We start from the raw sequence: 15160 nt of genomic DNA on the forward strand, positions 1-15160 counted from the left end.
AGCCTCAGTCATCCGATTTCCGGCCAGTTCAGGACCTAAGAGCAGTAAACGCCAGGGTAATGGACATTCATCCCACTGTACCCAACCCTCATACTCTCCTTAGTTTGCTTCCCCCTCCTCAGGTGTATTATATACAGTTCTGGACTTAAAAGATGCCTTTTTTGCCATCCCGCTGGCCCCACAAAGCCAGCCACTGTTTGCATTTGGATGGACTGATCCTGAAGAGGGAAAAGCCGGACAGCTCACCTGGCCGCGACTCCCCCAGGGATTTAAAAATTCTCCTACTCTTTTTAATGAGGCCCTGCACCAGGATTTAGAGCCATTTCGAATCTCCAACCCGCAGGTAACTCTACTGCAATCTGTTGATGAGATCTTGTCGGCGGCCCCCTCTCATTTAGGATGCCTGAGTGCCACCAAAGGACTCTCGAGTCTTCTGCGAAAACTGGGGTACCGAGTGTCAGCCAGAAGAGCGCAGATCTGTCGTGCCGCGGTGACCTATTTAGGTGACAACCTTAAGCAAGGTAAGCGCTATCTCGGTGAACAAAGAACTCGGGCTGTACTCGATATTCCTCAGCCTAGAACTCGCAAACAAGTCCGCGAGTTCCTTGGGGCGGCAGGCCACTGCAGACTATGGATACCTGGCTTTGCTGAACAGGCAGCCCCTTTGTGTGCCGCTCTCAAGGGGTCTCCGGAGTCCTTCACATGGGGGGAGACTCAAACTAAAGCCTTCCAGGCCTTACGAGATGCTCTCACGACCCCACCGGCCTGGGCCCTGCCAGATCCCACCAAGCCATTCCATTTGTTTGTAGCCAAAAAAGGGGGGGTGGGTAGTCAAGGGAGTTCTGACTCAGCGCCTGGGAACTTGGCACCAACCGGTGGCCTATTTATCCAAACGGCTGGACCCAGTTCCTTCCGGGTGGCCCCCACGCATTCGACAAATTGCCGCCACCGCGCTCCCAGTTAAAGCCGCCGACAAACTAACCTTGGGGCAGGCATTGTCTGTCACGGGGCCCCATGAAGCGGAGGTTTTACTGCGGGCTCCCCCAGAGCGATGGCTGTCAAATGCTCGGATTACCCAATATCAGGCATTGCTACTCGACCGGCCCCGAATACGTCTTTGTGCCCCCGCGGCCTTAAACCCGGCCACTTTGCTGCCCGAAGGACAAGGTCCCCCTCTGCACTCTTGCCCAGAAACCTTGGCGATGATCTCGTCCCTCCGCTCCGATCTTACGGACGTTCCCTTACAGGACCCTGATATCAACAGGACCCTGATATCAGCATGTTTTCAGGCGGCAGTGGTTTTGTGTTTCAAGGGCAAAGGCGTGCCCGCGCTGCAGCCATGACAGACGGCGAGGTTCTATGGCAACAGACCCTTCCCCCCCGGGAACTTCAGCCCAGCGCGCAGAGCTCATCGCGCTAACGAAAGCCCAAAAACTCGAAAGAAACAAGGCACTTAATATTTATACGGACCGCCGCTATGCATTTGCCCCCGCCCATGTGCACGGATCCATTTATCAAGAGCGCAGCCTCCTCACGACGGAAGGCAAGGCCGTCAAAAACAAAGCTAAACTGTTAGACCTTCCGGCGGCCATCTGGGAACCTGCAACACTGGCGATCATTCACTGCCGGGGACATCAAAAAGGCGACTCCCTAGAGGCAGTCGGAAACCGCCTGGCTGATGCAGCAGCCCGAGAAGCTGCCCTAAGAAGCCCGAGAAGCTAGCCTTGGAGCTACCGATCGAGCCCAGTTGCACTCCTAAAGATCTGGAGTGGGTTTCCAGAAAGGGGGGAAGTAAGATGCCGGGACAAAAGTGGCTTCAGGATCCTGAAGGTAAGATACTCCTACCCGCGGCACTCGGGCGGCGCATGGTGGGTCAGCTTCACCAAGGGACTCATCTGGGGAAAACGAGGATGGCGGGATTAGTGCGGAAAAAGTTCAGGGCGCAAGGGCTGGGAAAAGAGATCGAAGAGGTGGTTGAAAGATGTGTACGTTGCGCCCAAGTAAACCAGGGTGCAAATAAGAAGCTTTCGGAAGCTAAAAGAGATAGAGGAACTGAGCCGGGCCGGTTTTGGGAAGTAGATTTTACTGAAATTAAACCAGGGGAACAAGGATGCAAACACCTGCTTGTTTTTGTGGACACCTTCTCCGGGTGGGTCGAGCCTTTCGTCACTAAATCAGAAACGGCTCAGGCGACAGTTAAGAAATTCTTAAATGAGATAATTCCTGGATTCGGGCTGCCTCTGAGCATAGGATCGGACAATGGCCCGGCCTTCACGGCGCAGGTGTCCCGGGGTCTAGCCCGGGCATTGGGAGTAGATTGGAAATTACATTGTGCATATAGACCCCAGAGCTCGGGTCAGGTAGAAAGGATGAATCGGACCCTAAAAGAGACCTTAACCAAATTGTCCCTTGAGACGGGCGAAAAATTGGGTCGATGTCCTGCCTTTTGCCCTTTTGCGAGCGTGTTTTACTCCATTTGTCAAGGGATTTTCCCCTTATGAAATTTTATTGGGCAGACCTCCACCTATCCTGCCGAGGCTAGGAGACGACGTAATGGAACAGTTGGAACGGGACCATTTGCTGGCTTCGCTCATGGCCCTGCAACATGTACAGAAGGAAATAACCAGGGCCTTGAGAGAAGCCTTCGCTCATCCTCCTGTTCTTCCCCACCCCTTTCAACCAGGAGACTTGGTCTGGGTCAAGAGGCACAAGCCTAAAACCCCGGAGCCACGCCGGAAAGGACCGCACACCGTGATCCTGACTACACCCGCGGCCGTGAAGATAGACGGTGTCCGAACCTGGATGCATCACTCTCAGGTCAAGAAAAACCGCGTGAAGGCGGGAACACCCCAGACTGATACGGAACCAGATAACGAACACAATGGAAGGTCCGAAGGCACCCAGAGGGTCCTTTAAAGCTAAGACTGATGCGGGCATAATAATAATTGTCTGGGTTTGTATAATGGTAAGTGTGGGGGACTGTACAGAATTGCATCCCCTATCTTTTTGGCCATACCAATGGGAACTCAGGGACACTGTCACAGGGTAGGTGATAGCATCTAATACCTCTTCCCCTGTGCCTTGTTTTTTGTTTGATTTATGCGACTTGATGGGGGGCTTTAATTACTAATTATAAACAGCCAAGGGGCTTTGCTCCTCCGGTCCCCCAAAACCCCTATATGGTTACATATGGATGTGGACACAGGGATCAAGAACAAAAATTGACTGACATACCAGGGTTATACAGTTGCCCTGCAAATAGAAAGGTCGAATGTGAAGGAAAAGGCCAATACCATTGTGCAAAATGGGGTCATGAAACGCTGGCTCCCTGGCTGGCGGGACAGGGCCATGACCCCTTAATCACCCTCCTTAGAACTCCAGATCCCAAATGTAAGACCCAAGGAAAAGGCAACCCAACAAAAATATGTTTAAAAAAGGTTTCTAGTTCCCGTACCTTTTCCTCTTCCTGGGACACTGGATACGCTTGGGGGTCTCAGGATGTCCGCTCCAAGGGTTGACAAAGGCATTTCCTTTACTATACAACGGGTTAAAAAAAAAAAACTCCACCCGATCTGGTAGAGCCAAACAAGGACATGATTTTACACCCCCCCGCTCTTTCCGACTGTCCCTTCCCAACCTACCCTGCGCTCGGATGCCCCCACAAAGTCAGAATTACCAACTACGGGTCATATCCAGAACCCATTCTCCCCTGAGACGCATTGGCTAAACGTAGCAGATTCTATGTGTGCTTGGCTAAATTCATCTCACACCGAGATTGTACAAGATTGCTGGCTGTGTTTAAACCCTAACCCCCCATATTCTGTGGGAATGGCTACAAATGCCAGCGTTAGACAAGACGTAGAAAAGCATGTCATCAAATTGCTAAATCCAAGCATGTCATTGTGTCCTTGGGGTTCACAACCAATTTTAACCCTAGGAGACCTCCAAGGACAGGGTTGGTGCAGTGTCCCAAGAATATTATTCCCGTCCTAGTGGGGCTGGGAATTGTGGGATCCACAGCTATTGGAGCTGCTAGACTCATTGTGGGGGATGAAAATTTCAAAACTGTAAGCGAGCAAGTAGACCGAGACCTAGGCTACTTGGAAACTTCAATTTCTCGGCCGGAACACCAACTAGACTCTTTAGCCAAGGTTGTATTACAAAACAGAAGAGGACTTGATCTACTCTTCATGAAGGCAGGGGGCCTCTGCGTGGCCCTCGGGGAAATGTGTGTTTTCATGCCAACAATTCCGGAGTAATTGGAGACACTCTCAGTTTGGTCAGGGATAATCTTAGGACCAGGGAACGTGCCTTGGAGGCCAGCGATAATTGGTATCAGAGTTTATTCTCTTGGTCCCCCTGGCTCACATCACTGCTCACCGCCGTAGCTGGGCCACTGCTGTTGTTACTTCTCGGGTTAACTATCGGCCCGCGCATTATCAACTGGTTAGTACAGTAGGTCAAGAGGCGAGTTGGTGAAACAAAAATAATGATGATTAGGTCCAACTATGTCCCCTTAGTTCCTAACGATGAATCAAGGGATCGATTCACTGACAAGAAAAGGGGGAAATGTAAGGGTTAAATTATAGTGTAGGGCTAATTGTAGCTTGAAAAATAACAGCTTTGTTCCCACACTGAAGGTCGAGAGATAACAGCCTTGCTTTACTCTTGTAAATTACGCTTCCTACTCTTGTAAATCAGGCTTCGCCAATGAAGGAAACAAACGCTCAAAGAAAAGAGCATCAGAGGCAGGGTCAAGGAGATCCACTGGTTGCAACTTAGCGGCAGAAAGTCTAAAATAATCACCTCATTCAGCAACTGTTTCTAATTCATCTGGGAACTGTTTCTAACTCATCTGGGAACTGTTTCTCCGTTCTGTTCCCAGGTAATGATAAAACGATGTGATCGGCTTTAAAAACTCTGCACCTCGGCTGTTTCGGGGCCGCAATCGGTCGGCCTTGCTTCTCCTTGCAATAAACTTTGTTGTGACTGTCACTGGTGACCGTAGCATTCTGTTTCAGGAGTCGTGTGGATGCAACAAAGTGTTGTTTTTTTTTAATCGGTAGCTTTATGTGGTTGTTTTTCCTAACACCTTTTTTGAGATGTAATGCACATACCATAAAATGTAACCTTCTAACGTTCACAATTCTGTGGAGTTTGGTATATTCACAGCCTTGTGCAACCATCCCCGCTGTGTAATTGGAGAACATATTCATCACCCCAAAAAGAAGCTCAGCAGCCATCAGCAGTCCTTCTCCTTTCCTCCCTTCCCCCCAACATGTGGCACTCACAGGTCTACTCTCTGCCTCCACAGACTTGCCCATTTCGGATATTTCACGTAAAGGAAATCATGTAATATTGTTGCATCCACACGACTCCTGAAACAGAATGCTACGGGCACCAGTGACAGTCACAACAAAGTTTATTACAATGAGAGGCAAGGCCGACGGATCGGGACCAACACTCTTGATAAGAGTGCGGCCTCGAACACCCGGGGTACAGAGTTTTTATAACCGATCACATCGTTTTATCATCACCTGGGAATAGAACAAAGAAACAGTTTCCAGATGAGTTAGAAACAGTTGCCTAATGAGGTGTTTACTTTAGACTTTCTGCCTCTAAGTTGCAACCAGTGGATCTCCTTGACCCCGCCTCTGATGCTCTTTTCTTTGAACTTTTGTTTCCTTAATTGGTGAAGCCTAATTTACAAGAGTATGAGGCGTAATTTATAAGAGTAAAGCAAGGCTGTTATCTCTTAACCTTCAATGTCAACACAAAGCTGTTATTTTTCAAGCTAAGCATTAGCCCTACACTACAATTTAACCCTTACAATATGTGGTCTTTTGCATCTGGCTTCCTGCACTTCGCGTCATGCTTTCAAGAGTCGCCCACACTGTAGCATTATCCGTGCTTCATTCCTTTTTTACGCCCAAATAATACTCCATAGTGTACATCTACGACCCTGTTTCTCCATTCATCAACTCTCGGGTCATTTGCATTGTTTCCACTTTGGGGCTATTGTGAGTTGGTTGCTATGAACGTTGGTGTACAAGTATTGGTCTGAATACCTGCTTTCAATTCCTTTGGTTGTACGGCCGCTAGGGCAACTATTGGGGCATAGGGTAACTTTGTGAGGACTCGCCAGGCTGTTTTCCACAGAGATGGCACCGTTTTACATTCCCGCCGGCAGGGTGATGGATGAGCCTTCGAATTTCTCCATGTCCTTGTCAATACCTGTTATTATTATTATTTTTTTGATTATAGTCAACCCAGTGGGTGTAACGTGGCATCTCACTGTGGTTTCAATTTGCATTTCCCAAATGACTAATCTGTTGAACCTCTCTTGCAAGCCTCTGATTAATTGTGATTAATTTTCAGAGTTCTGAAAAAGGTGATTTTGATATCTTCTTGTAAGTACTCACATTGTTTTTCGGTGAGGGGGGAGATTCGTGGAGGTCCCCACTTTGCCATTTCAAAAGGGCCACTGTCCTTGCTGACCTCTTGGTGGATAACACGGGCCACGGTACCGTCACCACCCTTAGGGTTGTTTCTACAACACAGCCTAACAGCATAATCAGGAAAGGATGAGGGGCTCCTGGGTGGCTCAGTCAGTTAAGCGGCTGACTCTTGGTTTCCACTCAGGTCATGACCTCCCCGGTTTCACGAGTTCAAGTCCCGTGTTGGGCTCTGCGCTGGCAGCATGGAGCCTGCTTGGGATTCTCTATCTCCCTCTCTCTCTGCCCCTCCCCCACTCTCCCTATGCCTCTCTCTCTCTCTCAAAAATAACCATTAAAAACATTATTTAGGGGCGCCTGGGTGGCTTAGTCGGTTAAGCGTCCAACTTCGCCTCGGGTCGTGATCTCATGGTCCGTGAGTTCGAGCCCCGCATCGGGCTCTGTGCTGACAGCTCAGAGCCTGGAGCCTGTTTCAGATTCTGTGTCTCCTTCTCTCTCTGACCCTCCCCCGTTCAGGCTCTGTCTCTCTCTGTCTCAAAAATAAATAAAGGGTAAAAAACATTTTTTAATGATTTAAAAAATAAAAACAAATAAATAAATAAACTTTAAAAATAAATAAATAAAACAAAATTCAGTCCCTCGGTTTCACTAGCCACAATCCAAGTGCTTAGTAGCCATATGTGGCTACTGTATAGGAGAGCACAGATCTAGAACATTTCTGCCATTGCACTCCTCCAGATTCATCCTCTCCAGCTGTCTTCAAGCATGCGATGGGTTTTGGAGTCCAATGGCTCAAGAAGCCCGGGGCGTCAAGTCTCCTTCATTTGCAAGAGGGCACCTTTCCTAATGGGTGCTGATTACTTTTAATGAACAAGGTAATGAATGTTTGAAGAATATGACTTTACTGGATCATTTCCTACTCCTTCTAGATGGAAATTTCCAGAGCAGTTCTGCGCAAGAGAAGATAACAAAAGAAAATACCCTCGAAAATATCTTAAATAGTGCTACCGTTGTCATGGGCTCCCAGGTCCCAGGACCATTTCTCTCTTTAGCAAGCCCTCACTCAAGGGCAACCCGAGGTCCGTTGTCATATAATCCTAGACAGGTCTCCTGGTTCCCCAGCCAGGGCTGTTGCCAGCATAACCACCTGCCTCTCATAGACCAGCAGCTGGTCTCAGAAGGATTTAGTAAGGGTTACAGTGATGAAGTTTGGGGGGGGGGGGTGGTCAGTTCATGGGGTCCAGAGCTGATGTCCAAGAAAGAATTCTTGAAGACGCCTTTGGTACAAAAAGGTGGTTTTATTCAAGCACGGGGACAGGACCCGTGGGCAGGAAGAGCTGACAGGTAACTAATTATATACCCTCAGGTTGGGAGGTGGTCAGGGATAAAGTAAGTCTCCGAGGTATTTTGGAAGCAAGGTTTAGGGGCTAGCTGTTGCTAGGGAAACATCACTTTTTACTGGTTAATAAAACCCCAGTCATGAGACTCTTCAGATGTATATCAGGGGCCATAACCTCGGGGGTATTGCCTGCACGTATCTTGGGGCAGTGGAGATAAAGGAAGTAAACTTACAGGGTCCTTGAGGTTGGGATAATGTTGAGCTAAGGTTCTCTTTTGCCCCCAGCAAAGTGTCATTCTTGCGGCAGCTGAGCTCCTAGAGCGAGGTCACTCTGCCCGTTTCAAGGACTTGTCAGGGGGCTGCCGGCAGTAAGGGAATTTAGTTTTTCATTCGCCTTAGTTTCCCATATTACCATGGTAAGCACGTAAACACCTCCCCTTTGTTCTTGGGTAGCCAGGAGTGTCCGAGGAATATCACCCATATTCCGCCTGGGGGTTGGGGGGGGGGGGACTGCTAGCTTGTGCTTTGCCCCTTAGCTTGCCCCACGCTCCCTCATCAATAATGTAGATCCATTCAGATGGGGCTCCTGGATGGCTGCGTCCATTAAGTGTCCGACTTCGGCTCAGGTCAGGTTCTTGCGATTCGTGAGTTCGAGCCCCATCCCGCGCTCTGTGCTGACAGCTCAGAGCCTGGAGCCTGCTTCAGATTCTGTGTGTGTGTGTGTGTGTGTGTGTGTGTGTGTGTGTGTGTCTGACCCTCTCCTGCTCACACTCTGCCTCAAAAATAAATAAATAAACATAAAAAATTACAAAATCATACTATAGATCCATTGAGGAGAAATGCAGCAGCTGAGAGGCCCAAGTCAAGAGAAGGGCGACCAATAGCATGGTCCTGGCCCAGCGCTGGCTTCAAGCAAGGGGACGCTATGACTTTAGCTGCGAATGACTGAACACAGCCACCCTGAAGGATGTGCAACCTGTCCCCACACTCGGGAGGGTCCCACATTTGGTTTAATGCTCTGCTGCCACATCTGGGAATTCTCCTTTTTTTTTTTTTTTTAAGTTTATTTATTTATTTTGAGAGAGAAAGAGCACGAGCGAGCCAGGGAGGGGCAGAGAGAGAAGGGGAGAGAGAATCTTCACCAGGCTCTGTACTGTCAGCGCAGAGCCGGACGCAGGGCTCAAACTCACGCACCGCGAGATCATGACCTGAGCTGAAACCAAGAGTTGGACGCTCAACCGACTGAGCCACCCAGGTGCCCCGCCATCTTGAAATTCTTAATCATTTTGGAACAAGGAGCCCTGGGCCCTTCAACTCATGCGGCTGGTCCCATCCGCAGAAAGTCGAGTTTTTTTTATGGGAGGCGTTAATCTGTGAGCAAGAGCCAGAACTGGCAAGAGAAGAGACATGGGGAGAGACTGGATGGGGCACTGAGGGAAGAGCTGGCCCACAGGCTCTGTCTCTCTCTCTCCTTCAAAAATAAACATTAGAAAAAACTTTTTTTCATTAAAAAAAGAGAACAAAGAGAAGAGATGGGGTACAGGGGGGCTTCCAGCCACAGAGAAGACAAGGAACAGGGGCTGGCTGCCCATATGGGGCCCACGGCGAAGGCATGATGAGTGGGAATGGGCCCAACCCCCGGCCACAGGAAGGGCACTCTCTGCTCCAGGCACGTGGGCAACATTTCTCTCCTCTGCTGGCCTCAGCTTCGCCAGTTAAGGGGATTTGCTTTTTCTCACCCTCCCAACCCCAGTCAATATGCCTGTGGTGGAATGAACTTTTATGTGTCACCTTCCTACGCCCACTGCTGCAGCTACGACCGTCCTGCTACTCGGCCTCTCCTACCACATACACTCTCCACGCCGGCAGATGTGACTTCACTAAGACACGGTTCGTGGGTTCGAGCCCCGCGTCGGGCTGTGTGCCGACAGCTCGGAGCCTGGAGCCTGCTTCGGATTCTGTCTCTCTCTCTCTCTCAAAAATAAATAAACGTTAAAAAAAAGAAAGATACAAGCTGTCAAGAATCTGTTATTGCCCTTCCAAGACACGGGCAGTGGCAGAGACGCCAACAAAGCGAAAGAGAATTGAAGGTGAGAGGGAGAGAGAACTTGCAAAGGTCTCCAAAGTAGCCACTGGAGGAACTTCTTGGAAGGACGGGACTCCAGTGGAAGTGTGCACGGTCTGGGGACCCACAGAGCCGCCTCAGGGGTCCCCGGGGGTTCAGGCGTTTAAGGGGTAAAAGCTTGCTTGCCGCAGGAATGTGACTCTTCAGAGAAACTCTGATAACATATAACAAAGGTTTCTGTGTTGTAAGTTGGTTTTACCAGAACGTGGACAGTTTATTCTCTTCCCCAGCTTTTGCTTAACTTCATGTAAACCGGTAAAAACTAAGAACTGACAAGACTCCTTTAATGTCCATTTGAAGCAAAATTTTTTTTGTCTTAATATCAAAAAAAATTATTTTAATGTTTATTTTTGAGACAGAGAGAGCCAGAGCGTGGGTGGGGGAGGAGCAGAGAGAGAGGGCGGGGGGAGACACAGAATCCGAAGCAGGCTCCGGGCTCCGAGCTGTCGGCACACAGCCCGACGCGGGGCTCGAACTCACAAACTTCGAGATCAGTGACCGTGACCCGAACCGAAGTCGGACGCTTAACCGACTGAGCCAGCCAGGCGGCCCTGAAGCAAAATTTTCAATGTTTGAAAGTAAATTCAATCAGCAAACTTGCAATGATCATTCTTCATTCAACGCGCCAAACACGATAACCACTACTTCTCGGCAAGCCAGGCAGCATATTTTTGATGTTTAAAAAGTGACCGAGTGACATCAGAACATAAAGAGAGACTTAAATCTTACACACAGAAGTGGAAATAGCTAAATGTGAGTCCGACGTGGGGCTCCAACTCACTAACTGTGAGATCATGACCTGAGCAGAAACCACGAGTCAGACGCTGAACCGACTGAACCACTGGGGCGCCCCGAATATTTGAAGTTCTTAAACTTGTCAGACTGTCCATCCCGAGAAAGCTAGAGCGTCTGGGCCAACAACAGCCCGCCTGTTAGGGTGAGCACTTAGGCTCAGTCTAGCCCTGGTTCTGGAAGGACAGTTAACACGACGCCCTAAAGAAGAATGTCCAGCCGGTGAGAGCCACCCACCCTGAAGGCTGGACTGGGAAAGAGAACAACTGATGTCCTTTCCATCTTTTCCCGTTCATACACGATACTCCCCAAATACACAAGGACCCTTTTCTTCTGAAATTGCTACAGCAGAGCATGCTTCATTCAGTTAAAACACGCAGGTGGGCTAAACATAAATCCAGGGCCATCTAGACCACACGCCACCCTTGAGTGACCTTGGGAAAGACACTCCCCTCTGGGCAGAGGCAGCTCCCTGAGCAACCAGCTTGGTGAGTGAAGGGTGCCTTTGCACAAGCTGGAAAGAGTCCCAATCCCCACCCCACCCTGGGGTGATACAGCTTCACGGCAAGATGCACAGCTTGGCCAGCAGAACCCAGGCTTAATTTCACCACCTCATTCCCACCCATTTGGCCAGGTGCGCTTGCTCAGTGAACCGCCTGCACAACTGTACTCAGTGGCTCTGCTTAATCACTAAACAGGAAGCTGTTCTACAGTAGGAGGAAAGCAGTTCACCTAGCCTGATTCTGATCATGTGCAATGTACTGACACTTCTTAAAATGTCACAGCAATAATTACTTGAGGCTGGTTGACTCAAGAGAATCCCAGGAAAATGTCAGGTTATATAAAAGGAAGTAAAAAAACGTAGACAAACTCAGAAAGACGTTTGGGCCTTTGCCAAATAACAGAGGGATAGATGGATGTGTCTGTATAGTCATCTGGAGGTGGGTTCAATTTCTGGCTATATGACCTTAGGTAAGTCATTTAGCCTCAGTTTCCCCATCTGGAAAATGACAATAAAAGTGTGTACCTCACAGGGCTATTCTGAAGATTACAGGAAGTAACCTTCATTCAACTAATACTTACTGAAATACTGAACACTTCTCACATTCCATGCACTGAAACACAACTGTGAATACATAAGCAGGGTTCCCACCATTTAGCATGGGGTCAAAAATAATATAAAATTTCCTGGGGCACCTGGGTGGATCAGTTGGTTGAGCATCTGTCTCTTGATTTCAGCTCCGGTCATGATCCCAAGGTCATGGGACTGAGCCCTGCATCGGGCTCTGCCCTCAGCACGGAGCCTGAGATTCTCTCTCTCTCTCTCCCTCTGCACCTCTCTCCTGCTCAAGCTCTCTCTGTAAAGTAAATAGATAAGTAAATAAAACAAAAATAATATAAAATTTCCATTAGGATAAGAGTTATGCAAGGGTATAATGGAGGGAAATTTACTTGGTCAGGTGGATTGGGGATAGTTTCCAGTTCGTCTGTGATCTGAAAAAAGAATGGAGGCTACCAAGCAATGAGAGGGGGAAAGAGACACCCAACCAACGGGAAGGGAATGTGCAAGAGTCCTGTGGCAGGAGGAAGCTTGGCTTGGTCGTGGAAGCAAGGCCATTGGGGCTGGAGCACAGAAATCAAGGAGAAGAGTAATATCATTGTTGTATCGCTTTGTATGTTGGCTTTTATTTTATTTTTTTTAAGTTTATTTATTTTGAGGGGAGGAGGGGCAGAGAGAGAAGGAGAGAGAGAATCCCAAGCGGGCTCTGTGCTGTCAGCCTGCTCAACTGACACGGGGCTCAGCCTCACAAACTGTGAGATCATGACCTGAGCCAAAATCAAGAGACGGTCGCTTAACCAACTGAGCCACCCAGGTGCCCCTATAAAACATTATTAATGAGATCATTTACGTTCTTTGGTGGGTCTCTATCCAACACTCCAGGGCCTGGAGGCTTCACCCGCATCAACTCATTTCATTTCACAGCTGCCCTGGAGCCCAACAGCCCTTCCTTGTGGTTTTATACTCATTTGACAAACTAGGAAGCTGCAGTGCACAGAGATCAAGTAACCTGCCCAAGGTCACCAAGGGCTCAAAGCCAACCTGAATGGATAGAGTGCAAATCTGCATCCACTCTAGGTTGGGATCTCTACTGGCTGCGGGACCCCAAGCAAATGCCTGCAACTTCCAGCTTCTTGTTTCCTTGGTTCAGGCAACCAGGAATTGGAGTTAGCTCTGCAAAGGTGGGCGCCACCCAGGGGATGAAAGTCCTGTGGCAGACAGACCTGTAGGCTGTAGAAGGAAGAACAAAGGGTGAGTAAAGGTGGGGGGTGGGGGGGCTTACTGTCTTTGTAACCCATCTCCCTCTCTACCACAGATCAAATCCAATGCCTCAGACAGGATAGGAACTCGGGAAACGGTAGTTCGTTGGCTCAAGGCTCGGGACCTGAAAGCCCTAGCTTCACATCGCTACGGAAGGGGAAATCTGGGCAGGACGGTTTGAATAGCGATCCCGGATCGCGCCACGCTGCTGCCACCTGGTGGCGCCGTGCCTAAGGTGTCGAGCAATGCCTCCGGGCAGCATTAGTGTCCGAAGTAAAGAAAAGAGAACGCTGATGAACGGTATGCTTAGAAATGGTTAAGATGGTAAGTTGTACGTTATATGCCTTTACTGTGATAAAAAAAAAATAAATGGAAAAAATGAAAGTGTAAAATGAATTAAATGTGAAGAGTGAAATAAGTCCTTTCTCACTCGACTCAGGAGGTAACATTGCTTCTCCTGAGATTAGGTTGTAGCATCTCATTATCACGTGACAGTTCGAAGTGTTTCTGTCCTGTCTTTGCGCTTCCCTCAAGCCCTTTAAAATTTCTCTTTGGCATCCTTGGAGCAGGGGTGTGATGATCTATTACTGATCATATATAGATGTATGATCTAACACACATATATGCTATTAATTATGTTATATTATAAATATTATATATTTATATATACTGCCGCTCTTTGACTCAACTCTCTCAAAGCCACCCTTTATTCAGTTTGCAGTTTCCAAAGATGAAATCTCAACCCTAATGTTCCATCTGATTCCTACTTTGCATCTGCCCTTGCTAAGGTACAAATATACGTGACATAGGGGAATGCAAGCTGGTGCAGCCACTCTGGAAAAAAGTATGGAGGTTCCTCAAAAAAACTAAAAGTAGAACTACCCTACGACCCAGCAATGGCACTACGAGGTATTTATCCGCGGGATACCTGTGTGCTGTTTCGAAGGGACACATGCACCCCCATGTTTATAGCAGCGCTATCAACAATGGCCAAAGTATGGAAAGAGCCCAAATGTCCACCGATGGATGAATGGATAAAGATGTGGTATATCTATACAATGGAGTATTACTTGGCAATCAAAGAGAATGAAACCTTGCCATTTGCAACTACGTGGATGGGACTGGAGGGTATTAGGCTAAGGGAAATTAGTCAAAGACAAATATCATATGACTTCACTCATATGATGACTTTAAGAGACAAAACAGATGAACATAAGGGAAGGGAAACAAAAAGAATATAAAAACAGGGAGGGGGACAAAACAGAAGAGACTCATAAACATGGAGAACAAATGCCCTTCTCTACACCGTAGGCTAGGCGGCCTGGGTTTTCATCCACAGAGTTTTAGCACGCGGCTGCTTGAGACATTGTTTATATTTTATTCCCACCATGCGGCCCCTTTGAGATGACAAGACACTCGAGAAAACTAATGACAGGCACTTCCACCCCAGCCCTTCAGGATAATAAGGTTTATTCACAGCTTAACAGGAATTAAATTGATGATATAGGATCTCATATTAAAGAAAATAATGAGCATTTATACTAGACTGTGTTGCTTATAACACACATAACCCTGTTAAAAATAAAAGTTTTCTTGAGATAATTCACCCTTTAAAATTGTACAATTCAGGGGCGCCTAGGTGGCTCAGTCGATTCATCATCTGGCTTCCGCTCAGGTCACGAACTCGTGGTTCGTGAGTTCGAGCCCCGTGTCCGGCTCTGTGCTGACAGCTCAGAGCCTGGAGCCTGCTTCGGAGTCTGTGTCTCCCTCTCTCTCCGTTCCTCCCCCACTTGCATTCTGTCTCTCTGGTTCCCTCTCTAAAATAAATAAAGATTAAAAAAAGTTTTCTAATTGTACAATTCGGTGGTTTTTAACACATCCACAGTGTTACATATTCACACTGTTGTGCAGCCATCACCACCATCAAATTGTAGAACATTTTCATCACCCTAAAAGGAAAGAAACCCTATACCCGTTAGCAGTCACTCCGCATTCTTCCCTCCCCCAGCTCCCGGCAACCGCTAATCTGTTCTCCGGTTCCACGCTGTTGCCTCTTCTGGGCGTTTTACGTAAACAGAATCATATACTGTGTGGCCTTTTGTTTGTATCTTCTTCCACTTAACATAATG

The sequence above is a fragment of the Panthera leo genome, chromosome D1 (assembly GCF_018350215.1).
Source record: "Panthera leo isolate Ple1 chromosome D1, P.leo_Ple1_pat1.1, whole genome shotgun sequence".
NCBI lineage: Eukaryota > Metazoa > Chordata > Mammalia > Carnivora > Felidae > Panthera > Panthera leo.